At 36.6% G+C, this 25,395-nt stretch overlaps 1 protein-coding gene across 29 annotated transcripts in view; it reads left to right on the top strand.

Moving 5' to 3' along the window:
* Positions 1–25,395, top strand: part of TENM2 (teneurin transmembrane protein 2) — a 1,469,731-nt gene that overhangs the window by 476,000 nt on the left and 968,336 nt on the right. For 27 of the 29 annotated variants that reach the window (XM_080555516.1, XM_080555559.1, XM_080555514.1 and 24 more), the window contains one exon: positions 11,113–11,167. The exons of 1 other annotated variant lie outside the window; for it this stretch is intronic. The gene's annotated coding sequence lies outside the window, so the exon portion shown is untranslated. Of the gene's footprint in view, positions 1–9,563; positions 9,610–11,112; positions 11,168–25,395 lie in introns of those variants that run through there. One more of the 29 variants, XM_080555545.1, reaches the window with a different exon arrangement.

Below are 25,395 nucleotides of genomic sequence, written 5' to 3'. Positions count from 1 at the left end.
TGGGGGCACAGAGCTTATAACCCACGAGAAGCCTCACTAGTAGATCAGGAGCCTTTTTACCCACCCTTTTGAAACTCTGAATGCTTTGAAGCCAGGTAACCAAGCAGCTTATTCAGGAAGGGAAAGATCTGAGATTCTGTTCTCAGTCATTTGCTAGTAAAACAACTGATGAGCTGTGCTCCTCCTTGGCTTGCTCTGTTTCACAGGAGGAAGGAGGTGATCAATAGTAGTCCTGGAGCTGCTAAAGGAAAGGATCTGTGGGGAGACTTTAACTTTGGGTATATTCCATTTTTGTTTGGATGTGTAGAGTTGGACATGGGGGCACAACATTAGTCCTTCAGTGTTGTAAACTGGGTTTACACATGCATTTTGTTTACACATGTGCATTCTGAATGATTCAATGTGCTTTCATATGTAAACACAACTTTTCCTAATTGGGAAAACATTCTTCAGACTGTTGTAACTGTTACTCATATGTAATAGCATCAGTATAGTGTGTATTTAGCCTCTTCCTTGATTTTTATAGCTCTTAGAATTAACATTAACTATATAGATGGCAAATTCAGTATAATGGTGCTTTGTCTGAATTTAATTCCACTTTCCATGTGTTTCATTACTGCTAGAAAATCTTCCCATTTAGGCTGCTTGTCACATGCTTGCTGGCAATGTTTGTGTGAGCTTGTACATTAATTAAAACTGGCAGGAATAAGGAGGGTACAGGAGAGGAGACATGACCCAAAAATGTGCTTAAGTCTTGTTCTCTCCTGAGATGCCTGTTCTCGCAAAGTGTATCTTAATAACATCTGTGTCTAATGCCGTGGCTTATCCCTAAACTCAGAGGGTTCAAACAGGAGGATTAATAACGATTATTCCACTAGCAAAGTAGGAATTTCTGGTTACCTAGCAGCTTTTGCCTTACTTTCCTCTATCAGTTCCTTAAAGCTCCATGTTTTAGTACCTTTTTGATTCATTAGAACTCTCCCCTACAGCCACGGGCATGGTAGCCGCAGCCATCGTTTGCTTCCCCTCAGTGCTTTTGGAGAAGCACGTTTATCTATTTAAGCAGAGAGTGACTGATGGCCTGAAAACGTGATCATCACTGATGCTGCGCCTAAAACCAACAGAACTGCATGGTGGTGGAGTTTTAAGAGATTAAAAAAGGCATTTATGATTCTCCGTACTTATGAGTGCTTCCATTCCAGCCATGGAAACGGCAGCCTCATAGATTGTCAGTTCAGTCCAAGTAAGAGAAACCCCTTGGAACTTCATCACAAGCTTTAACTTTTTGAACAGATACTTTCTTCTGCTGCAATGGGTTGGCATTTCCTGGATCTGAAGGTTAGCTGAAACTGAAATAACAAAACACCACAATAATGGGATAATACTGAAAAGACATCAGATGTAGAAAGGCATCAACAATTCCATACAGTGAGGTATTATCATGAAATGTCCAAACAATATATGCCTGAATGTGATACAAAACAACTTCATAAAGCTTTTAGTGTCATTTCTTACTGCAGTGTAGCTCCTCCAAAACTACCCAGAACAATCCCAGCACTTGGAAAAGATCAATAGGTATCAATAGGTGCAGAAGGTATTTCTGTCCTCCTAAGAACAGCAAATCATTTCCCCAGCCTTTGCTGACCTAATATCTAAGAGATTCCACATTACAGACAACTCTGCTTTTATGCTATCTCTGTAACAAAAACCTGCTGTAATATTGTAAGGTCTCTTAGACAAAGCTGGAGACTACATGGCTCCAGCCTTGGGGGTTTGGTAATTTAAAAATCATTTGTGACATTTCACTTTTGAGATAAGAAACATTTTTAGATCTTAGTTAGACTTTCAGTCCTGTTTTCCTTTATTTTTTTCTAAAATCCTTTTTTTGTCTTTGCTTTGCCACATAAAAGGATTGATGTAGGTAATAAACCTGACCTAGTTCTAGTCTTAAAACTGCAACTGACAGTAACTTGTTAGGGAGTTTGATCTCCTGTGAACTAATCAAGGCTTAGGTGGTAGCCTCTATAGGAAGGAGATGGTATCATAAAAATTCCTCAACAGGTAACTTTATAAATTGGAATGAAAAGTCATAAGAAGAATGTCAGCAGAAATGCTTTCTTAGATCGCAGGAAACTGATATCTTTCTGACATACACAATGACACACAGTGGAAATACATCAGAGGCACAGATATCTTTCTGATTCTTAGTGAAAAATAGAAATAATTATCAGTTTAAAATTATCAGAGATCCTGAAGAGAATGTATATGAGTTAGTCTTGCAGTTCTTATGGGGGGGCAGACGGAGGGGTAGGGGGATGAACACGCTCAGTGACTAAAGCTCACATCAAGAATGAAGATAATTTAATTGGCAAGTTGCAGCGCCTGACACACATGCTTTCTAAAACAGGACGAACGGCTTCAGTGGAAGTTCTTCTGTCATTTATAAGGAGTTCACCTGGTAACTGTATTGACCAGTGAGCTAAGAAGCTCGCTGTGTTGTCTGTTGAATTATGATTAAAAGTGAAATGTAAAATTCTAGAGAGAGAAAGCAACGTACAATATTGACATTGGGGATGCCGATCAGTTAGCTAGTGCTGTACATAGCAACCGTCACAGTATAACAGTGCAGCTTGAAGCAGTTACTTAAGGACTACATAAAATATTTGCATGTCTGGGGACAGAAATAGTTGTTAAGTGGGAGTCATTAAATATGTGTTGTGACACACTGTACCATGATCCTGATCCTCCTTAGTGCTTCTATACATAAATGACTTTCAGTGCTCCCAAGCAAGCTTTTCTGTTCAGATTCACATTGGCATATAGCAGTTTGCAAGGTTGGAGGGCACAATGGTGGTGGCTATTGGGCTTGAGGCCGTGTCAGCTTCTGAGGTAGGAGGAAAAAGCTGTAAAGTCTAGAAATGGTCAGAAAAGGACTTGATTATGGGAGTGCCAAAGGGGAGGTGTTTCTGCTTCTCTGCCATTTTTGCCTTCCTGAGCCTACAGGGAGTAGAGAGGATATAGTGCCAGTGAATGCATGCATGAGTGAATAAAGGGCATATGGATGCTTTTCTGTGTCATCTCACATAGAGTCTACCCATTAAACATGCTAGATGTGAGCAAAGCAACGGTTGCTGCACCATACAGGGCTATAGCAGATTCCTTCCGCTGTGCCGGAGAACAGTCGAGTCATTTTGCCTCATTCAAAATACCTCTGTAGTCTGAGCCTATCCATGCTCTGCTGGGCTCTTGCTGAGAAGGGGAAGATGGCCATCTCTGCTGCTGTCTCATACTTCATTTATGGCTTAGCTTGAGCATTGAGTTCTGGCCAAAACTGTAATGGCAAGAAATCGCAATTCTGAATTTTGGAAAAGTTTATTAGTGGAAAAAGTACATTTAGATAAGTTTTCTTCCTAAGGTTTCCGAATGGTGTAATGAACATGTATATGTGTCTACTGCATATGGGCCTTATCCAAAGCTCATTGCAGTCACAGACTGCCATTGGCTACAGCACTCTTTGGAGTAGGCCTAGTGTGATCCATAGATAATATAGCTTTAATTTCATTTCATTTTTTGTCCATTTTGTAGAAGTTACAGCTAATGTATCTTAAAGTACTAAGCCTTTGCTTAACATAAATGCCACAAACCAGGAAAAAAAAAAAAAAGGATAAATAACACATTTTGGAATGAAGACTTTCATTTGCATCTGAATATTTTTATCAAGACTCTTGTGACTTCTTTCTACTCTGAAATATATACCAGATAAAGTTATAGAGAATCCATTCATTCTCTGTCATTTATTTATACAATAAAGCACACAAAGCAGTCTTTAACTATCACTGTATAGGATATCAAGTTATCTTTAATTATCACTACAGAATGGTTGCGAAATCAAATACTGTTGGCAATCAACATTCATTATACAATAGCATGATTGCATCTGTTCATATTCCTGGATAAGCAGGGAAAATCAAAACAGTGTCTGATTTATCCACTAAAACTGTCTGAGCAAAATATTGTATCTAACTCTCTTAATATCTCTCAGTGACTTTGATCTGATTAAAGTCCAAAGACACATAACCACAGATGCAAATTTTCTAGTGCCTCAGAAATTAAATACTGCTATATTTCAACAGACTGAATAGCAGGAACCATACTCCAGCTGACGTGATTATAGGCATAGTATAAACTTATGATAGAGAGCTGTCTAAATCTCTGAGGCCGCAGGTGCAGGATTATAGTAAACCCCATTGAAACATACAGTATTCTGCCTAAATGCACAAGTACAAAATTAATTAGGCTGTTGATCACATAGTAAAAGTATGATGGATAATCTAATGGAAACTACCAGCTCAAAGTCAATAACAAACTTGATTCTTTTATTAGCAGCAGCTGATTTTCAATTCCTCTATTTACAGGGCTTTGTGCTTAATAGAAGATAAGAAAAAAGTTGTGGTGTGTTTTTTTTTTTTTTGAAAATGAGAACTCAGTTACAGTATTTATCTCTGTTGGAAACTGTAATGTGTAAGCAATGTAGAATTTGCAGATAGACATATCTGCGAGTAATTCTCTAAGATACTTGGCTGAAAAGCACATCAAAGCACAGTGAAATAATGAGACAGGCTCCAGCTGTTGGATTCCAGCAGCTTTTGATTTGTGCTCTAGTAGAAGCTCCAGGTTTTGATTCTGTGTTGATTATTTCCATGGTACTGGAGTTGATTTGTGCATTATTTAAAAAATAGGCAGTAGATAGCAAACAAGGGTGAGTTTGGAAACTGCATATTAAAAGACATATTGCTTCCTGATATAAATTATTGCTTCCTATTACTATGTTCACTATAACCAGCTGTCAGACTTTAAAACAAACAAACAAACAGAAACCAAACCAAAACAACAACAACAACAAAAATCTACAACCTTTTAAAATACCCATTTAAAAGAAGTTATGAAAATAATAATTAAGGTCATCAGAAAATGGTTTCAGCAAAAATTCTGGGGACTTCAGTGTTCAGGGAACGGCTTTCTGTGTTGAGGCTATTGTAGAAATGTGTTTTTTTTTCTGCGCCTTTGCAGGACATGTCCTAACCTCGAGTCTGGAATTGCTACCAGTAGAAAGCAGGTACCTTGACAGAGCTTTGGAGGACATGAGTTTAGAGTCAAACTCATTCATCATATTGCTTTCTGTATGTTGCTGTGCAGATAAAGGTCTTGCTCTGGAGGGAACTCTTAAAAAGTCAGGTTTTGAACTGCAGTCTTCCTGATTTTTCATTATAATGACAATAAAAATTATAGTACCTCAGAAAAAGTAGTGTATCTCATGTTTTTCTCTGGATCAAGTTTTACCTCTGTTTCTACTCTACATTTTAGAGGTAGTCATGTATAATTTGCTATGCATTATGTGAAGGCTGTTGCTGTTGTCACCGGAATGTCAAAATTCAACCAACTATACTGTTTGTGTACTAACATACCACGATTCTTAAAAGCTTACTGAATTTCTGGTGCAGATCAGAATGATAATGTGAAAGTACATTTGCTTGAATGTTTCTTTGCACTATAGCCAAAGCATGTGGTCTGAAGGACGTGTTTAAAAAAAAATCCATTGTTTTTAATGTAATGTGATGTTTCTGTCAAACTGAACTTGTTAGAGCAGGCTTTTCATAGCTTTTGAACTATTATCTTCACCTACAAGATGACATAACAGTAGGCAAATTTTGCATCTAAAGATGACATTTAATGGTAGGACATAGCTGTATTTGATATGCCTACCTCAAGCACTTCATAACAAGTCCACTGTAATTTTAGTGTAAATGTGGAGGCAGTTTGAGGAGTAGAACTCAAGTTGTGTGTTCCACTGAATCTCAAGTTAGACTTGTAGCACTCTGGAATACCCTCAGTTTTAAGGACTGAAGATGTTTACTATAAAGAGTAGCTCATACACCTCTTAGTTCTTTCTGGGAGCAGGTTGCTATCTGGTGTTTTAATCTGGTCAGAGTAAACATTATTAATCCAGGTATCCTGTGACCTTTGTGTGTGCGTGTGTATCAACTATTTGCTAGGCTGTGTTACTGTCCTGGCACTCTCTGGCTATGCATTGAAAAAAAAAAAAGTTTGCTACTGTGCTGAAATTCATTACTGGATTGATCTTCTGAGGAAACTTGAATAGAGGAATGCTTAATATCTGATTGGTATAGACCTTAATCTTTAAAACTCTATAGTCCTACCTAAACCTTGAAAATTGGTGATACTGAAGTATGTGCTTAGAACCTTGAGAAAATTTGAAAATTAAAGATGCATGGATTTTTGACCTCAGTGGCAGCTAACAAGGTGTTACCAAGACTAGTTGATGAAAGGTAGGCATATACATCTGTTGTGGATATCTCTTTGCTTTGACAGAGGTCTTTCGACAGAGTGTTATAAATATGTTACTTATACTGAAAGAGAAGATGTAATATATACCTTGTAATCTTGATGTTGTTTACTACGGTTTCTAAATGTAATAATTTATTATAGCTTTCTTTTTTAAATTTCTGATTTGAATATCCTATGAAGAAACCTCTATTTGACTGTAGAGCTTTTTCTGTTTTCACAGTTTTATTTGTTTCTATTTTAGTCTTGGTTATATTACACTTTCCTTCTGAAATATAAGTTGTGGTGAGGATAAGAGTATGATGAGGGCATATCTTAAACAATTTACTCATGGTTTAGAGAATCTTCAGTCTGCCTCCTGGTATGATGATGTAGTCCTCAGTAGGATTCTAAAAGGCATTGTCACCAAAAGTAGATGAATAAACTTATAGTGTTATCCATTAGGAAATTTGTCCTGAATTTTTAAGAAACAGGTATCAAAATACTTAAAGGAACATTCTTATGGTAGTGTGTTCCTGTTGATGGGACAAGAAATAAGAGTTGTAGGTTAGACTTTACACATGTTCTGTCCATGGGTTTGTTCTGTGACATCAGTAGGTCACTTTTTGTCTGGGGTTTTTCATTTTTCTCCTTGTGGAAATAACATGCTTTCTGGCTACTGCTGTCCAGCCCAGCAATATGGTACATACTCTGTCCAGTTGAGGTCATAGCTGGTATTTCATCTAGAGAGCAGCAACGTGTCTTCCACTGCTTTGGTCAAGTTAACAGGAGGGATTAGAAAAATGTTTTTGTTGCATATAGTTCTATCATTTCGTTAAGCATCCAAGTTTGAAAAAGGAATATCCTTCAAAGGAGATAATTCCAGCAATTGCATAAGTAAAAACATAGCCACTGGGAAGTATATTGAATTTATCCCACTGTGTCATTATTGAATCATTTAAAAACCATAATCGAGGGTGCTGAAAGCCACTGAGAGCCTTCAGTCAGCACAATCTTCACACCAACAAGGAGAAGCTGTCAGAACAAGTTATATCTCACATGTATGTCTGTAAATTAGCAGGAAAGAAGTTGAGTTTCAGCAATTTAAAATTTTATTCTTCAAGGGTTAAAATTGATCTTCTCTACACTTGTGATTCACACTCATGTGAAAAAGTGTGTTGGATATATCTATTAGAAACACAGAATCATTTAGAATGGAAAAGACCTTTAAGACCATCAAGTCCAACCACCCACCTCGCACTACAACTCCACCACTAAACCATGTTCCTAAGCATCACATCTCTTAAACACCGCTGGGGGGGGACTCCATCACCTCCCTGGGTGGCCCATTCCAATGCCTGGTCAATTTCTTAATGCTTTCCGTAAAGAATTTCTTTCTGATTTCCAATCTAATTCTCCCCTGGCACAATTTTAGGCTGTTACCAGCATCCTATCACTTGTTCCCTGAGACAAGAGGCCGACACGCACCTCGCTGAAGCCTCCTGTCACGCAGAACAGCCCCGGCTCCCTCAGCTGCTCCTCACAGGCCTTGTTTTCTAGTCCCTGCACCAGCCTCATTGCTCTTCTCTGAACCCTCTTGTCATGAGGGGCCCAAAACTGTCAACAGTACTTGAGGCGAGGGCTGACCAGAGCTGAGCATAGGGGGACAAGCACTTCCCTAGGCCTGTGGACCACATTAGTTGCATTGATGGCTTATGTAGGAAGCAGCGATGCCCTGCACACTTGTAAGCACTAGTTCTGCTAAGCTCATTTTGATACTAATGTTTGTCAGAATAGATTGCTAAGCACCATCAGCTTGTACAGAATGTTAACAATCAGATAATTAATAAGCTAATGGAATAAGACCGATGGGCACTCTGGAGGCTAGTTTAGGTATCCATTTTTTTTGTTTTCTAAACTAGTCTTTGGTTTGAATTTTTTTTTTCCTGACGTTCATTGCTTCCATACACTGTGTTTTGATGATAAATGTAGTACTTAGGAAAATAGGAACTAAAACGTTAAGGTACATGACATGTCATAATACAATAAATGTGAGGTAGTGAATACTTAGTCAAACACCATCATAGTAACAGAATGTAGTTTTAAAGATCAAGGTCACCACAACAAATGGTTGTGCTAGTTAAATTTGAAAACAATAAATATTTTTATTAAAAAACAAAGCTAAATTAATCAGATTTATGCTTTAATAATTCAGAGCAACATATCTGTGAGGATTTGTGTTCTCAGAGCGGTTAACTAGTCAGTAATATTGGCTACAATACTCCCGTTTTAAAAATGACCTTTTAAAGATGTTCTATAAAATTAAAATTTAATGAGTGGTAATAAATGGTAATACTTCCATAGTAGGAATTGCAATACTAGCCTGAAGGTTTTGCCGTTTGCCATCAGCTTCAATGCCGTGTTGTGTATCCTCTTTCATTATTTCCAAGCACAGGAAGTATGATGATAATGCAGCACTTTGAAGAAATGAAAGCACTTTTAATAGTATACTTAGTTCAGGCTATCTTCTCAGCTGAGTAATGGTGTTTCTGTTACTTTCATGATGATTCTTCTGAGAAGTACTGTTTTTTATTGTTGTTGTTTGTTTTTTAAATGTGACAGCATGCCATTTTAAGGTTGTCTGTTACATTTCACTTGTAATTAATTAAGAATTGGCCAAAGAAGAATTTCAGATGAACAGTATCAAAATATAGGTGTACTGCTGAGAAAGAACTGTACCCTCTTTTCCCCAAAAGAGGGAGGAGAAACTTAAATGCTAGTGACCCTTCAAGGATTAAAAAATATATATAAAATAAAATAAGTCATGACGGACATGAGGAGAGCAGAAGAGGAAGCAAAGAGAGGAACGAGGAAGGGAGCGCCTACTTGGATCAGTAAACTGGTTAAATAGTACTAGGATATCAGCCTCCCTGCTATCAGCAATGACTGGAAATAATCCAGGAATTCAGAATGAGTCTGTAAATGTATCTTCAATTGTAGCCATTGGCATAGATTTATATTCTCAGTCCCTTGGGCATTGAATTTCATTTCCCCATTTGCTAAATGAGAACAATTTATCCTAAATCAACTATAATCAGAGTAAACACTATTATTAATTTATTGTTTCCAGACTAGCAAAAAACAGTAAAATGAAGCTCTCTTCTTTTATCAGTGCTTTCCCTACCCCTTTTGCCCTGAGGATCCTATTAGCAGAAAGCTGAGCAACTCTGTTTCATCAGAAATAAATTATGCCTCACTTTTTTTAATGTAAGTACTGAAGGGTTGTAAAGATTAGAAATACGTTTGAACCCACTATCACTTGATGTTATTTTCCTTGATGTTCTGAGCTTCTTTAGGGGAATGAAACAACATGTTCTTTTGAAAGCAAAGAGCAGAGTTGCTTTAGAAGAACACCAGCACAGATTTTGGTTGATGTACAAAACAATTCAAAATCTATACAGAAATATTTAAAGTAATGTGTAGACAGTCTGAAGGAGCTGTCAGAATTTTTGGCATGTATAAGAGGCAGAATGTTTGCAGGGCACACAGGTGGCAGAACTAGTCGCCCTCATTTTAAAAATGATTAGAAAACTGTAATTCCCCAGAAACAGTAGGCTAATTCTCACTTTCTTCACAAAGGAGCTAACGATGAAAAAACACCTTTAATTAATAAATAGTGTTGGCACTACTTTGGTAACAATCTGCTGTAAATGAAACTCTTAATTGCCACAGAACAGTGTTGTATACAAAATCATTTTACTCTTTAAATGCTTTTCTTTGTAGTTGCTATTTTACCTTTTTGTATGAAATAAAAGTAGCTTTGCCAGCCTCCTTGTCACTGTAAACAGCTCTTGTCAGCTCTCCATTTGTGGGGAGCACCGAGGCTAAAAAATAAATCAAAACTTTCCCTTAGGCCCTCATGATAGCTAGAAAAGATAGCTCTCTGTGCGATCTAAATCCAAGCTAAATTAAGCTGTGTATGAAGCTTTTGTTAATGAACTGATCCTTGAAATTCTGTAATTAAATTGTGTAATGAAAGAAAACAAAGAAAATAGTTGTAAAGGAGATATATAAGGACAGTGTATATATATTTGTGTACATATATTTGACATTTTGTCACAAAATGTGAAGAAATATTTAAGATTTTCCTATGAAACAGGGTGGATTTTTTTATTAATTTTAGTTTTTATTTTTGTCTTCAGGATGTGCTTTGAGTTTTTCTAACTTGATCTTGAAATGAACTTCTTTTGGATATAACTGTCATAGACAGTGTTAGGCAGGAGCTGCATTGTCTACATTCGTGTAGAAAGCACCAGAAAAACATAACTGCAATAAGACTGCTTTGAATGTATGCAGTCCCCATCCTCTGTTTTTTAATACTCTGAACTCTTATTTCCATTATAAGAATTTTAGGAACACCAAGTTGTGGATAGTTGTAATTGCGATGCATACCTGCACAGAGACCGTAGGGAACAGACATGTAGGTGATGTACTTAATAAAGTCTTAATAAAGACAACTGTAGAAGTGGATGTTGAATTACATACACACGTTCAAATCCATTACAGTGATTTTGGTTATGGGGAAACGTACAGTAAGTTGTAGAACACTGTTCAACAGTTGTTTTTTTTTTTTTCTTTAAATGCATGTGAGAAATGCTGAATTGAGAGTATTTAAAGCAACTTTTACATGACCTTGGTGCCTAAAATAAGTACTCCTGAATTATCCTTTTTATTTATTTATTTATTTATTTATTTATTTATTTATTTTAGAATTACTCAATGAGTGAATAGTCACCAGTCTTGAAGAGAATAGAAGAAAAGATTGGTAAGCAGTATGACATTATTTTTGAATCTAAATTGCATATAAACATTGTGAAGAAAAAATTGTGTAGAATTTGTTACTTGTATTAATTGGTTTGATGTTCAAAACAGTTCAAAAAATTTCTCTATTTTTTGCAGCTTAGCATAGTGTTGTTGTGATGAACTCAGTACACATGCAGACATGAGAATTCTCGGTGTATTTTTGTTGCATTTGTGTGCGTGTGGAGATTGGTGCTAGATGCAAAATTGCATTATAAAGTACAGACTTTGCAGGACAAAGGCACTTACAAGTTGTCTATAACAGTCTCTGCCACCTCAGTTTACAATGGGATCAACAAGCATAAAGATGTGGTGCTATTGATTTTTTTTCAAACCATGGGTGAAACTTAATTAAAGAAGAGAACAGAATTTAAGGACACTTGTCATTTTACATCTATTGGCTGTGATTATGATTGTTGTTCTGGCACAGAACACATCTTTTCCAGCCAAGGAATTCAGTAGCTCCTTGTTTGTAGGTGTCACCCCTTTACTGTATTTCCTACTAATAGGACTGGACAGAGGAAGTCTAGGATCCCAGGCAAATCCCTACCTCTTGCACCTCCATTTGGGTGAGACCTAATTGCTCTGAAGTCAGTGCAAAGAGTCGAAAAGCAGTGCTCATCCCTGTTCCAATAGAAGAGCTCTCTATAAAATAGAGCAGATGCAACCCCTCTGAATTCCCACAACAGATGGAATAAGGAGCTGTATTGCAAAATATTCTGGAATGGTTGGGAGTTATGACAGATTTGGCTGTAAATCCAAATCTGGATTCAGATTTCAGGTATGCAGAGAGAAGCTCTCAAATTCATTCTCTGATCACCTAGAAGTGTCTTTTTGTCTGTTAACGGTTATAAGGTGGGATGCGTGCACTCTAGTGTTGCTCTTTGTACAAAATCCTTAACACTTGCTGGAAATTAGAAAAATAAATAAGTAAATAAATGCAAGATTCCACATTCTGCTAGTTAGGACTCGGACTTCTACAATGTGAGAAAATAGATGAAAAACCATTGAGGCCAAAGCATCACGACTTTGCTTTTTCATGTTTGCCTTTGGAAAACAGCATGTTTGAAACACAAAGGAAGTGGGAATGAAATTTCCTATGCTTATTTCTCCACTGCTGGCGTCTGAAGTTCATATTTTTGTAGTACGTTTTTTTTTTTTTTTCTAATGGTTCTAAAATTTGATATGGTAGTGTGCCTAGTAGTTGAAAGCATGATCTATCACATCCAAAAACTAATTAAAAGTGAATCAACGCCAAATGGTATATGGAAATGAAGGCATGAATATCTTGGCAGTGATACCTTTAGGTATGGTCTCAAGATCGGCATAGACCATTCTCAGCCTGTGTTGCAGTCAGAATGGCAGCTTTGATTCCCCCACCTCTGACCCTGGATTCCTTCTCCCTACTTATATGGGAAATTGCAAGTGTGCAATAGCCCAATGGGGGGGGGGGGAGCAAACCACAAACTATAAAACATCACCACTACCCCCTCAATTTCCTGTCCGCAAACTCTCATTCAGAAACCCTAATAACTTCAGTTCTTACTGTATAATAAGGAATAGTTTTGAGTTTGATATTACTGTGCAATTGTGCAGTCAATATTGTCAGTACAAAGGAGAAAGAAGTATGGAAATATGTAGCCAGACTGTCAGGTGAACAGCAGTGTTGGGTATTCCTAAATCATCTCAAGCCTGTTGTGAAACTGCTCCCCAAAATTCTCTGAAGCCAATAAAATCCGGAGAACATCTCTATGAGATGGAATAAACTTTGAATTAGGCTTTAAATACTTGGTTCATTAAGACTCTTTGATTCAGTTTCCTATAAGATGTAAATTTAGTTTTTAATCTAGTAGTAGATGTAACTGGAATAAATGGTGACCTTTCTTCGATGAGTAGCACTTAGATATGCAGATAACATTAGTTTGCAGTTTCAGTCATCTGGTAAATCAGTGTCATAAGGTGGCTTGAGGTTTCTAGTAATCCTCAAATTTAGTGTTATGCATAGCAAAGAAAACGTACAGTTCAGATTATTTTTTTAACAGTTTAAATTTGACTTATGCTTTGGAAATTATTTTGCCTTATACAGAATCATAGAATCATCTAGGTTGGAAAAGACCTTCAAGTCCAGCTGTCAACCTATGTACTCCCATTACTAAACCATGTCCCTTAGTGCTACGTCCACGTGTCTCCTAAATACCTCCAAGGAAGCCAGTTCCAATGCTTAACCACTCTTTCCATGAAGAAAGTCTTCCACATGTCCAATCTGAGACTCCCCTGGCACAACTTGAGACCATTTCCTTGTGTCCTATCAACTGGGACCTGAAAAAAGAAACCAACACCTTACCTGCAACCTCCTTTCAGGTAAATGTAGGGAGTGATGAGGTCTCCCCTCAGCCTTCTCTTTTGCAGACTAAACAACCTGAATTTCATCAGTCTGTCATAAACGTTATGCCCAAAATTGGACACAATATTGAAGGTGTGGTCTCACCAGTGTACAAGGGGTCAATCACTTCTTAGTCCTGCTGGCCACACTAATTTTGATGCAGGCCATGTTTAAATAAGTTTTTATATAAGGAAATTTAGTATGATTGCAATATTTATACAAACACCTTTTCTGAGGAAGTCCAGGAGCAGCATGAAACTCCAAGAAGAACTGCAGAGTTAAAAACGAGTAAATAAGGAAGTTGATGATTATGAACCATACAGAAAGTGTTTGTATCTTTGTGCCTAGGAGGCATAAGTTTGGAATCCTGAAAATATGCATAACTTCTCATTATTCAAGGTCGTCAAAGTAAAGATAGCATGTAAATTTCAGAGTTATCTGTAAGATTATTAGGACTGTTGGAAAATCAAGCCCGATATTACCTATGTAAGGAATAAAATAGGGTTGACTATAAGCCTAGACAGGTTTGTGATGGGTGGTTCTTACTTTAGACAGTTTTTCATTAAATTACTCTTTTGTTGATCCATGAATCAAAGATAAACTGAGAAATATATATGTATATTACAGAATATTTGCAATTACCCTATTCTTTGGAAAGTACAGTTATCAAGGAGATACATTCTGGGTGTTACCTGCTTTACAAATGACTGTTGTCTAAAGAGGTAGTTTAAGACTTCATGCAATATTAAAGGAAGAAGTAGAAAGAAACAATCATTTTAAATGAAAAAATGTGTTTTGTGAACACAAATCTCTTTCCTGTATAGTCAATAGCAATCTGAATATATTAAGATCAATAAATGTATGATTAATAATATTTAGTTAATAAGATCCATCAAGCTCATTAGGAGTTCTGATGTCAAGAAGTTTTAAAAACAAGATGCAACGTTGTTTATGCCTTGTTCACAATGTATATCTAATCCAGTTTAAATAAAATACTGGTGATTAAAATTTTGAACAAAGGGAAAGAGGAACATTTCGGTTTAAAGAAAGTATTTGACTAACCTAAAGCAAGGTATGATATGAATGCTTTCCACATCACAGGTAATACTTGTGGTTAGTGTAGGTCAAACAGTTTCATTGTGTAAAATTATGCATCACGGTAATAAATACATGTAAAATAGTCCTTTTATAGAATTGGAGCTGATTTTCCTTGTAACAAAGCATAAGTGAAAAGTGATTAACAAAATATCCTTCAGAACAATTGTAAATCAAAATAATAATTGCATTAAAAAATTAGCAGAACATTGTCTGGAAGCGACGTACTCTATAGGAACGTCTTCCCCATTCAATTTCAAAGAGGATTTCCATTTATTACAGTAGAGTTACTGAACATAAAATATCCAACAGATATGTTGCACCTTCCATCTGCTGGAAAACTTAAGTAACTGGAAAGCTAAAGCCCTGGAATGGGAAATGGATTCCAAATTTTATGGGGTAGATGAAGCATGGTGTTTATTTGCATGAGGTGCAGTAATTTAGATTTCCGTGAACTTAGTCTGGAGATGTCACTCTTGTTTAGTTCAAGTTGGACACCTGTTGGAAGGCAAGTAAAAATGCAGATGCCAAGGAAATCAGTATGTTCCAAACCCAACAAATAGTATATTGATAAGAAGTAGATGGAAACATGAAAATGCTTCAGGTTTGGTTTTCAGCCCTTGCTCTTGGAAATAATTTCAGAGAAATCTTAAGATAACCTGTGAGTAAATAATTATTTTTTAAGTAATGGAAGTATTTTAGCAGAAGTGCAGAGACTACTATTTGCTTCCCATAAGTACAACCAAAGTTAAATAATTAAGTTCTTACTTTGTATTGGCATTCTGAAAATATCTTGGGATTTTCGTATGTGTGGTTACTCCACCCAGTGAAAAGGCTGTTCAAATGCAAAGTAGCGACTACCTATGGGAAGTCACAGTTCTGTGGAATACTGTGTAGCTTATAACTAGGAATGTTAAAAATATTTCAGTTGCAGTTGAATTCAGGTATATTTTAGATGTGAAATCTCAACAGTGACTGCTGTGAATATACAGTGGGGTGAAAGTCTTGATTTCCTGAATATCACTAGTTTTTGGTTCAATTTCTAAACTTAAATCTTTAAACAAATAGTTACTTCATTAGTATTACTAACCTAAAATCTTCCATGTATGTGGGAAAAATATCCAGTATTAAATGACGAAAAGTTAGAACATAACCTAACAATCACTTGTGATGCTATTCCCTTTGTATTTTGGCATAGATAAAATTATTATTTCTGTAGCAATAGAAATTACTATTTAGTATCAAAAAACCTGACTGTATTGTGTGCTGTATACACACAATAAAAATTTTGTATCCAGAAGAGTTCAATTTGTAGACAGGCAACACATTTTACACTTACCATGTCTGATACCGTGGCAGCATTTGCAGGGCCTGAAAGTTGGCGTTTTTTTTTAAAGATACATATGTCATGAAATGCTTTCCTCTTTTGTATTGTCACTTTTTAAGTACAGAGCAAGCTCAAATAGCCTAGATCCAGAGGCTTTAAATACATGGGAATATTTTATATTCTTAAGGTAATTGAAACAAATTACTGATCATTCTTGATTTTTAAAAAAAAGAGGTGGTATCAGCAGTTGTTTTCCAGTAGCTATTTTGCACAAACTGCTTATTGCTAGAAGTAGATTTCCTGTTTAAAAGCAGAAGCAGGAATGCGGGACGGGAAAGAAAATGGGTTTTCAGAGGAAAGACTGGTATCCTAGCCAATTGCATCATCACAGGGACACGACAGCTAGCACATCATTACAAATACTTTGAGAAAAGTAGAGTAATTTAGTGTAATCATATGTTTAGAGAAACATGATAAGTAAAAGTACTAATGAATTCAGGTAATACGGGTTTGTCTCTTGGGCTTCTCAGGGTCCTGTTACTGGGTAAGCTTCATTTTGCTATGTAATAATAATACATCTCATTTACGTTTTTCTCTGTCTTAACTATTTTAAACTACACGCTTATCAGGTCAAAAGCTAATGCATGCTGTGTGTGTGAGCAGTAACCTATTACCATGAGTGTATTTATCTTAGTTGCTTAAATAGCTCCAGTGCCGTATACTCCTAATCATTGCTGGTGACTTTTGGCACTTGTAGTGCAACCGCTACATAATAACAGCAGTGAAACATAAATATTTGGTGTATATATAACCTGAATATGTCTTCTGTATCTCTGATATCTGTCTGAGATGACATACTATCATTTGAACACCATATTCACGTTCATATTATTTTGCAATAACACTATAAAAACTTTTCGTAGAATTGGGGGGAAGGGCTGTTGTCAATAACATCGAGTTAGAATTGTTGGGAAATTCTTTTCCTATGGCAGCCTCTCAGTAGGAGGGCGCTTTTACGCTAGGTGTAGCAGTGGAAATTGAACATTTTCAAAAATTCTTTTTTAAATGGCGATTAAATACTAGAATACACAACCTGTCAGCTAAACAAGTCTACGTAGCATATTCCTGAAAATTTAAAGTAAAAGGTTACTTTAGTGTTTGAAGGATGAGCGTGAAATCCTGAGCTCCTCCAGTTAAGGAAGTGGTTTGCATCCTTCTCTTTAAAGCTTCTTCAGAAACAGATCTGATACTTTCTATCAAGAAAGAAATATAATAACCATCAAACCCTGTTTGGATTTTTCTCTTCTAACCCTGAGGAAAAAAGATATATATATATATATATATATATATAAATGTATATATATAGTTAAATTGAACTAAATTTTTGAACTTGTACTGTTTGTGTGTGTTCAGAATGTTTGAGAGAACACAGACATGTTTCATGTGCAGTTTCATTATATCTTTTTTTTTTGCCTTTTCACTAGAATATTTGAGAACTTTTAACATGAGCTTTGCTCTCCTTTTTAACTCTCCCTTTCTTTCCAACTGCACTCACTTACTTTAGTATGTCATTTCACACTCCAGTTTTTCACCCTCTCCAGTGGGAAATATGGGCTAGTAAGACAGTGTTGTTTACTTTCTGAAACTTGTTTTTCTTTCAGCTCTGTTTCACTGGGTGGGGGAGAAGGGAAGAGGAGAATGCAGAATTGGAAAAGTTTATATTTTACCACTGCTACATAATAAAATGCTTGAGGTAGAAAAAATGGTGATTAAGGTTTGCTGAAAACGAGGAAGTTGTCACCAAATTTCTATTTCAGGAAAAAAAAATCTTTTGTAGAAATGAATATTTAATGAAAAGACTTGCTTATGGCTCAGTGATCTGGTGTGTAACAAGTGCTGCGATATGTGTTTTGATAATTTTAGAATGGCAACTCACAAGTCTGCTATGGTTCTGCAGTGTAATCTTTGAGATAGTGTAGGTCACAGGTAGTAGTTCATGTGGGATGGAATTAATCTTTGCAACGGTCATGTCTTTTTACCTTTCTTACATTAAATTGTCTATCACTCATAATGGACTGAATAAATTTAACAATATAAATTTTAAAACTTAAACCTGGATTCTGCACCTCCTCCAAATGTGTTGGTATATACATAGATTAATTAATGTCATTAAGAAATAATTTTTCTGTGTTTTCATGTTCAAGAAGAAATAGAGTTCCTCAGATTCAGGGGAAGCCATAAAATAGAAGACCCACTGTGATTTCCTGTCCCTTTACATGCAGTACTCTGCGGTTTAATCAGAAAAGATCCTACTAAACATCCTGTGCTTGCGAAGTATAGCCTTCTCTGTAAAACCAGTAAGAATTTGTAGTAGTTTCTTATGAAAAAAACCTGTCTCCTGCCTCTGAACAATCTAGAAGCTGGTGTACTTCTTGACAGGTATTCACTCACCCAACTGGGCATTATCTGTGAAGTGTAGATGCTTATGAACTGTCATTCAGTACAGTTTATTCAAAATGGTTGTCAGCAGAAATAGGTAATTGCTATGAGAAGTTAAAATCAAATTAATACTCAACGTTTGGTGACTTAATGGGCATTTTTGTGTGCAGTTGTCTGAATACTTCCAGTAGAGCATAGTCTTCAGGTAAAAGACCCTTCATTCCCATTCAGAACACTTTTACAGCAAATGTCAAGCATTTTGGTTATTCATTGTTTTTCAGCATTTCATAGTCTTGTTAGCAAGATTTATAGCAGACAAGACTAGCTCACCAAGGTGGTATCTTGGTGACAAAGACAGCCATTCCTCCCCAGTAGCACCTGACCTGGGACTTGTGCTAGCATCTGAAACTAGGATGTGTGTAACTTAACACATACTCCGTACTAGACTGGAACCAGAGGATCAGCAAAGCCATCTTGCCCTGCCTTCTTAAGCATCTTACCACCTTTGGGTACACTTGTCCCTGTGACCATTTCACAATTCCAGAAGTTCTGTTTCACATTTATAATGCCAGCTTATGACTATTTGCATGCGTTTTTTCCCCCTCTGTGCTTTATTCCCCCATACCAGCTTTCTCCAATATACACATCATTTTTCTAGGCAATGTATTATCTCCTTTAGGCTGTCTTATTCTTTCTGATTGCAGTTCTTTCTACTTCACGCAGTGTGTTAGTATTCCTTACCATCTATAATACATCGTAACCATAGATACCATGCACAATTCAAACATGAATCTTCAAGGTCCCACATTTTCTCTTGTAAATATTTTGATGAAAAGAGTGATTATATTTCAGATCAAGGCTTAACCAGAATATTCGTTAAAAACACTGATTAAGAGAATTAAAACTATATGCTCAGCCATGTTTATCCTTAAGACTGCAGGATGAAGTTGAATGAGACTCTCAACTCCTGCACATCAGCACGAAGTGCTGCTGAAAGGTACTTTATTTTTGTATCAGTGATCTCTCAAGGCCTGATCTGAAATCTGCTGCAATGAAGGGAAGGCTGTCCATTGATTTAATTTACCTAGGAACATAGATCCATCATAGTTTTATTGATAGCTTCACAGTGGTGTTGTAAGTAATTTGTAAAGTGTGCAGGAGAAATATAAATGTAAAATATTATTTTCCATTCCAAACTTGGCCAGCATTCACATTGACTTCTCTGCAGAAGTAGTTGAACTGGGCTTGGTCCTCACAAAAATGAACAAATAAACAAAAACACACAACAAAAAGGCCCCTATGCATATTGTAAAAATATTTTTAGTTTATTTTTAATTTAATTTTATATTTTATTTTATTTTATTTTATTTTATATTTTTATTTAGTATTGTCCATAGGCTTCCTCAGGAAATATTTTATACGAATGCTTTAAAAACAGAAGTCCTGTCTCTCTATACGTCTGTTAAAACCATTATATATTTTTAGGAGTAAATAAACTTGGGAGAAAATTGCATAATGCAGCACCCTTTTATCAAGGGCATATACCACTCACCAGATGGAAAACAAACTGTGTTTACAACATTACCACTATCGCCACTGACACTACTAGATCTACAATATGTTATAGCAGCAGCTCCATTAACCTTGCTAGTTCTGTTAGAGTTGCCTGGTAGTTTGCCCAATCTGTGTTTGTTGTCAGCAAATGGATCAAATTAGGGGGATTTTCATTCTGTTTATTGACCTTTTCCCTTCTTCCTCAGCTTAGGGAGTAGTTCATTCAAAATTGTTCTACTATTGCTCTGTAAAATGCTGAAAATAGATATCTCTGTATCGGTCTGGTACTACATATGTAAATTATACATTTACCTCAGAGGTAAAACTTCAGGAGAACATCTGATAGCAAATGTGCTGTAAAAACCCACTTTCTTAGTTGATTGCCATCATATGCAGTGTGACTTGCCTGAGCTGTTGACGTTCACCCACATTAGAATACCTTGCTGTCCCTCAAGGCAGGTTGCCCCCAGGTCATTCGCTTTCAAATAAATATAGTCATGAAGATTGCTCTTAACACATTCATATTCACTTGTTTGGGCTTTTGTGGGGCAGGAGGTTAACATTTTGTGAGTGAGTTACTAGCTAGAAGGGTAATTCTATTGTTCTTCCCTTCATGCATTCGCTCTGAGCTAGAGAAAAGGTGCTTAGTCTCTAACCTATGGCCTGTCTTTATGGAGGATATAAGTCCCTGTATTTTACACCAAAATTCCCTGATCAGTTTGGTTTAGAATAAACTGCCGCAGTCCTTTTTATCACTAGACACTGTTCCCATCTTGTGTTTGTGCTATATCAATTCACATACAGCCACATGACAACCTTAGTCTGTGGACTGATCAAGCTGAATGAAGCATAACTGTTTTCTGCTGTTGTGATTTTCAGCTAGACGCATTCCCAACCTTACCATGTCACTGCAGGAGCACTTTCTCCACAAAGGAGAAACTGAGAGCAAGTGCCTTTGGGTGAGGACCAGAGCCAAATTATTCCTTTCCCTAATGTTGCTTGATCAGATATTGTGGACTAAGGTGTCACATTAGCTAGAAAATTTGAATGCCTTAGGAAGCCATTTCCAATTAGATGATTATTTGGAATGAGATGTTCTCCATATACTTACTTGAAGACACAGCCTAAGCCATTTCTTGGCATCCTTTTTCTCTCTCTCTCTTTTTTTTTTTTTCCTTTGGCAGTTCAGTTTATTAACATTATAAAGGAAACAGAGCTGTAGGGTAAGAAAATTATTTCAAAGACTGAGATAGAAGTAACCTGCTACTGGCTTTGTGCAACCTCCCTTCCACTTCTTCCTGTTGTGTGAGTAGCGCTGATCAGGCAGTTGCGATTTAGATCAACAGTACTTGCCACAGCAAGCTGAATAACCTCCCGACCTTCAGTTCTATTGTGATACACAGGTTTCATTTCCTCCGAGCTAGAAGCAACTTAAACTGAAGGGAAAATAAGGCCTCCTTCTCAGTTTAGTCAAGATTCAAGACATTGCATCAGGAATCAGGCAGACCAAAATGGTAGCTTTTTTGTTGTTGTTTTGCTTCCTTCTGTATAAAATATGACAAATGTGAGAGCTAGTTGTTTTGTCCACACTTTTACATTCACCTACATGAACACACAAAAAAAGTTTAGATTGCCAGGTGAGGAATTATAAACGGGAAAAAAATAATAATCAAAATTTTCTGCATGCATAGTTGCAATATCCCCATTCTGCTTAGAGCACGTATCAACATATTGTGGCCTGCATAAAGACAGACAGAGAGATGCATAGGATTCTGAGAATTTAACCCAAATTCATTCTTTCAGATTTAAGTAATATATAAAACAGTTTGAGAGTCCAGTAGTCATAATAGCAATGGTAAATAGGGGATATTTTTTCTGTCAAAGAGTACCATTTTTGTATCTTAATGCAAAGTTTGTCTTGCATTGCATCTGAAATATTGTTGCATAGGCTGGAGCCATTTGATAAAAGTCCTTTCAGCTTCAGAGTATTTTGTATTAGCTTTAACAAATGTGCCTCGACACACAGAGTAGCTCAATATTTTTAGACAAATTGTGATCTAATCTCTCTGGGAAAAAAAAATAAAATCATAGTACTACCTGATATTCTTTCTTAATCTACCATAATTATTTACAAAAAAATGTGTTTCTACCTGAAAATATTACATGTGACACAGTGCATCTGCTGTCTGTGAGATTTCTTTTGTGCTAACTGCTGGAATCAGCTGCTCTGTAGAACTGTCAAAGCAGGTGAATCCAAACAGTGGTTGGAAGCCTCCGTGTGAACTGTCATATTTACCTTTAAAGGACTACAATACAAGGCTGAAATCTGGGATCTCCTGTCATAGCAGAGATTAAATAGTGCTTTTCTGGGCATGTGATAATAGAAGAGGTCATTTTTTAAAACAGCTTACCTTATAATAAATGGTTTAAGAGAGGCACTGTTGAGCCATCATTCATTCAAGCCTGTTACAGGCAGATCTTTGTCTATAACAAGACAACAGGGAAGCCCAAACTGATAGCTGAAGCCTACTGATACCACTTTGTATATTCATTCTTTTGCCTGCAGTGTTCCTAAAAGATAAAATAGGGCTTAAGTTAATGAGAAGGAGTGGATAGAAAGAACTTTTTTTTTTTTTTTTTTGACGATATGGCTATAATGAGAAATAAGATATCTTAAAGTAGAATCTATTTGTTTCTCTTTTTACTGGTACTTCTGACATGCTGTACTTTTGGAGGGTATATTATGAGAATAAAAAATAAAGTGGAAACTAACAGCCACAGAACACATAATAATCCTGTGAAACATGGAAGGTATCAGTCAAGATAGGAAATGAGAATCTTTCCTGACAAGGAAAAAGAGTTGGATGAGAGTACTCATGGGCAAATAAATTGCTCCATACAGCTTGGTACTGTACCTTTGTAAGCCTCCTGCTCTTTTGTTTACACAGTAGAGTAGTAAGTTACTAAGTGGAATATTTGTTTTTACTCAGTGTTGTTGTGGTTGCAGGCATTGATGCAGAATCATGCAAAAAGGACATTAGTGTATTGACTTCACTGGTGTCCTTTCTTGTGATTGGCAGCATGAGTAAAAGTTGGAATATTAAATAAGTAGAGAAGAAAATTATTGGTCACTCAGTAACTGCAGCCATTTTTCTGTGCCACACAGAGACCTTGCCCTTGTTTATGCTTTTGTAACATCTTGATTCTGTTATTGGAATTCTGTCTTCATAGGCGTAACACTGAAATCTATTCACTTTGTAGTAGCCTTTGCAATAAAGAATAAATTAGAACTGTTCCTTAAAAGATTCATTGGCTCCCAGCATATTATACATACACTATTGCTCTACAGTTCGGGGTGGTTCAGGCCTCAGGGGTTGGTAATTTCTGCTAGATTTGTTACAACTTGTTATTCAATATCTTTACCAATTATCTGAGTGTTTTAATTGCTAATCAAGGTCGCAATTGACAGGGGTGGACAGCAACAAGGGTGAATAAGGACATGGACACAACACTGCAGTGTGACTTATTTAACCCAGCTAAATGTAGAATGTTTCTTTCTAGGGAAAAAAAAAGCATGTAGGTCACATTTGCTGAATAAGGGAATATATCATGGAATTGGTTGAATGAGACTATATGGAGAGTCCAGAAGATAGCAAAAGAAGCACTAGAATGGCACTAGAATGATTGCAGTATATGTGGGTGCTGTATGTGGGTCCTTAAAACACAGACGCACAAAAATAGATACCTACAGAATGTAAACATACCATAATAATGGATGTATGAATGAATCCGAACCATGGTGATGCATGAGCAGAAGATGTGTGCAGCAGCATTTTTGGACAGGAGTAGGAAGAAGGTCCTTAGAATAACAGTAAAACTATTACTATCTTATGTTGTTTCCAGCCTTTGCTTTTTTTTTTTTTTTTTTTTTTTACCAGCAGCAACAACAACAAAAATAAGCTGAAAATTGAAAAAAGTAAGAAAAGAGTTTAAAAAAAATGAAGTCTGGAAACATGCCTTTTGTGAGTAGAAAGTAAAGAATGCCATGTTACAGTGAGAAAATCTGTGCTCATGTCTTGTGGAAATAAAATTTTCAGGAAATTTAAACAAATTGATTTATCTTGTCATTATGTTACTGCACAAAGGATGTTGAGAAAGACTGTATTAGTAGGTTCTGTTGCTGATGGCAGATTTACCAGCAGTGAAACTAACTTCAGTAGGAAAGAAAATAAATGTAGGCAAGGGCAAGAGAAGGAAAAGATGAAAACTGCCCAGTAGCTAGCTGTGAAGAGAAATGAGGGCATCCCCAGACAAGGATCCTTGTCTAGGTGTGTTCTCTCCAGTGCAGCAGGTGGTGATGATGCAGTTAGCAATGATTTCCACCATACTTTGTCCCTACTACTGTATAATTTTCTTCAAGACCTGCTCAATCCTATGTATTGTACCTATTTATGATGCTATTAGTGTTGACTGCAGTATGCTTTCTCAGGTGTGTTGTACCAGTTTCTGACTGGTTTTCAAGATTCCATGCATATACAGTATTGGGTAATACTCATCAGATGAATTACAGTTAATATACTTGCACTGTTATCTACTTTGTTATGCACCAAGTTTTGTGTTTTCTCTAGTACTACCTAAAACCTATAAAGTTAGGTATAAGAAAGAAGAGAAGGGGTGGTTCTCACAGCATGGTTGCTGCTTCCTACAAGAACAATAAAACAAGATAGAAGAACATCCCCAGCAATACTGGGATTTGCCAGTGCAAGGCCATAAGGAAAAATAGCATGAAAATGGTGGTTTGGGAAAGAGCAAGCACAAAACACTGCCACGCAGGCTTTGGAAAAACATGAGAACTAGGTGCAAGCTTTAATGAAGCAAAGTCAAGTTAGAGAGGTTTCAAATGGATCACATGCTCACAGAACAGTTTGGGATAGAAACGACCTTAAAGGTCATATAATTCCAGTGCCCCTAGAGCTACCACTACCACAGGTGTCAGTAGTATCAGTGTTGGGTGTAAGGCTAAATGTCACTGAAGAGGCTGATGATCACTATCTGCTGAAGGTATCACATCAGTTGGAGGTTAATATTTATTGTAGCCTTTTTTCTCCCCCCCCCCAAGTTATGTTCCTTTTAGAGCTGATGTATGTCATCAGTTATAGACCCTTCTAATAAAGTTCTGTGCATATTAGCCTTTCTTTACATCATCTGTGCAATAGAATGCATGTTATTTACACTATTTATTTCAGACCATACACTTGCGGAATTCAAGCCCGTACTTGCCATTGTATCACAGTAATGCACATCATGCAGTCCTGTAGCAGTCTGGCTGCTTCCCTAGGATGGGCAGACTGGCATGGAAGAGATGTGCAACAGCTTTATTATTTGCTTTTATTAT

This window comes from Anser brachyrhynchus, assembly GCF_964034855.1.
Source record: "Anser brachyrhynchus genome assembly, chromosome: 14".
In the NCBI taxonomy this organism is placed as follows: Eukaryota; Metazoa; Chordata; class Aves; order Anseriformes; family Anatidae; genus Anser; species Anser brachyrhynchus.
The sequence above is the reverse complement of the archived record's forward strand: the minus strand, read 5'-3'. Positions and strand labels throughout refer to the sequence as shown.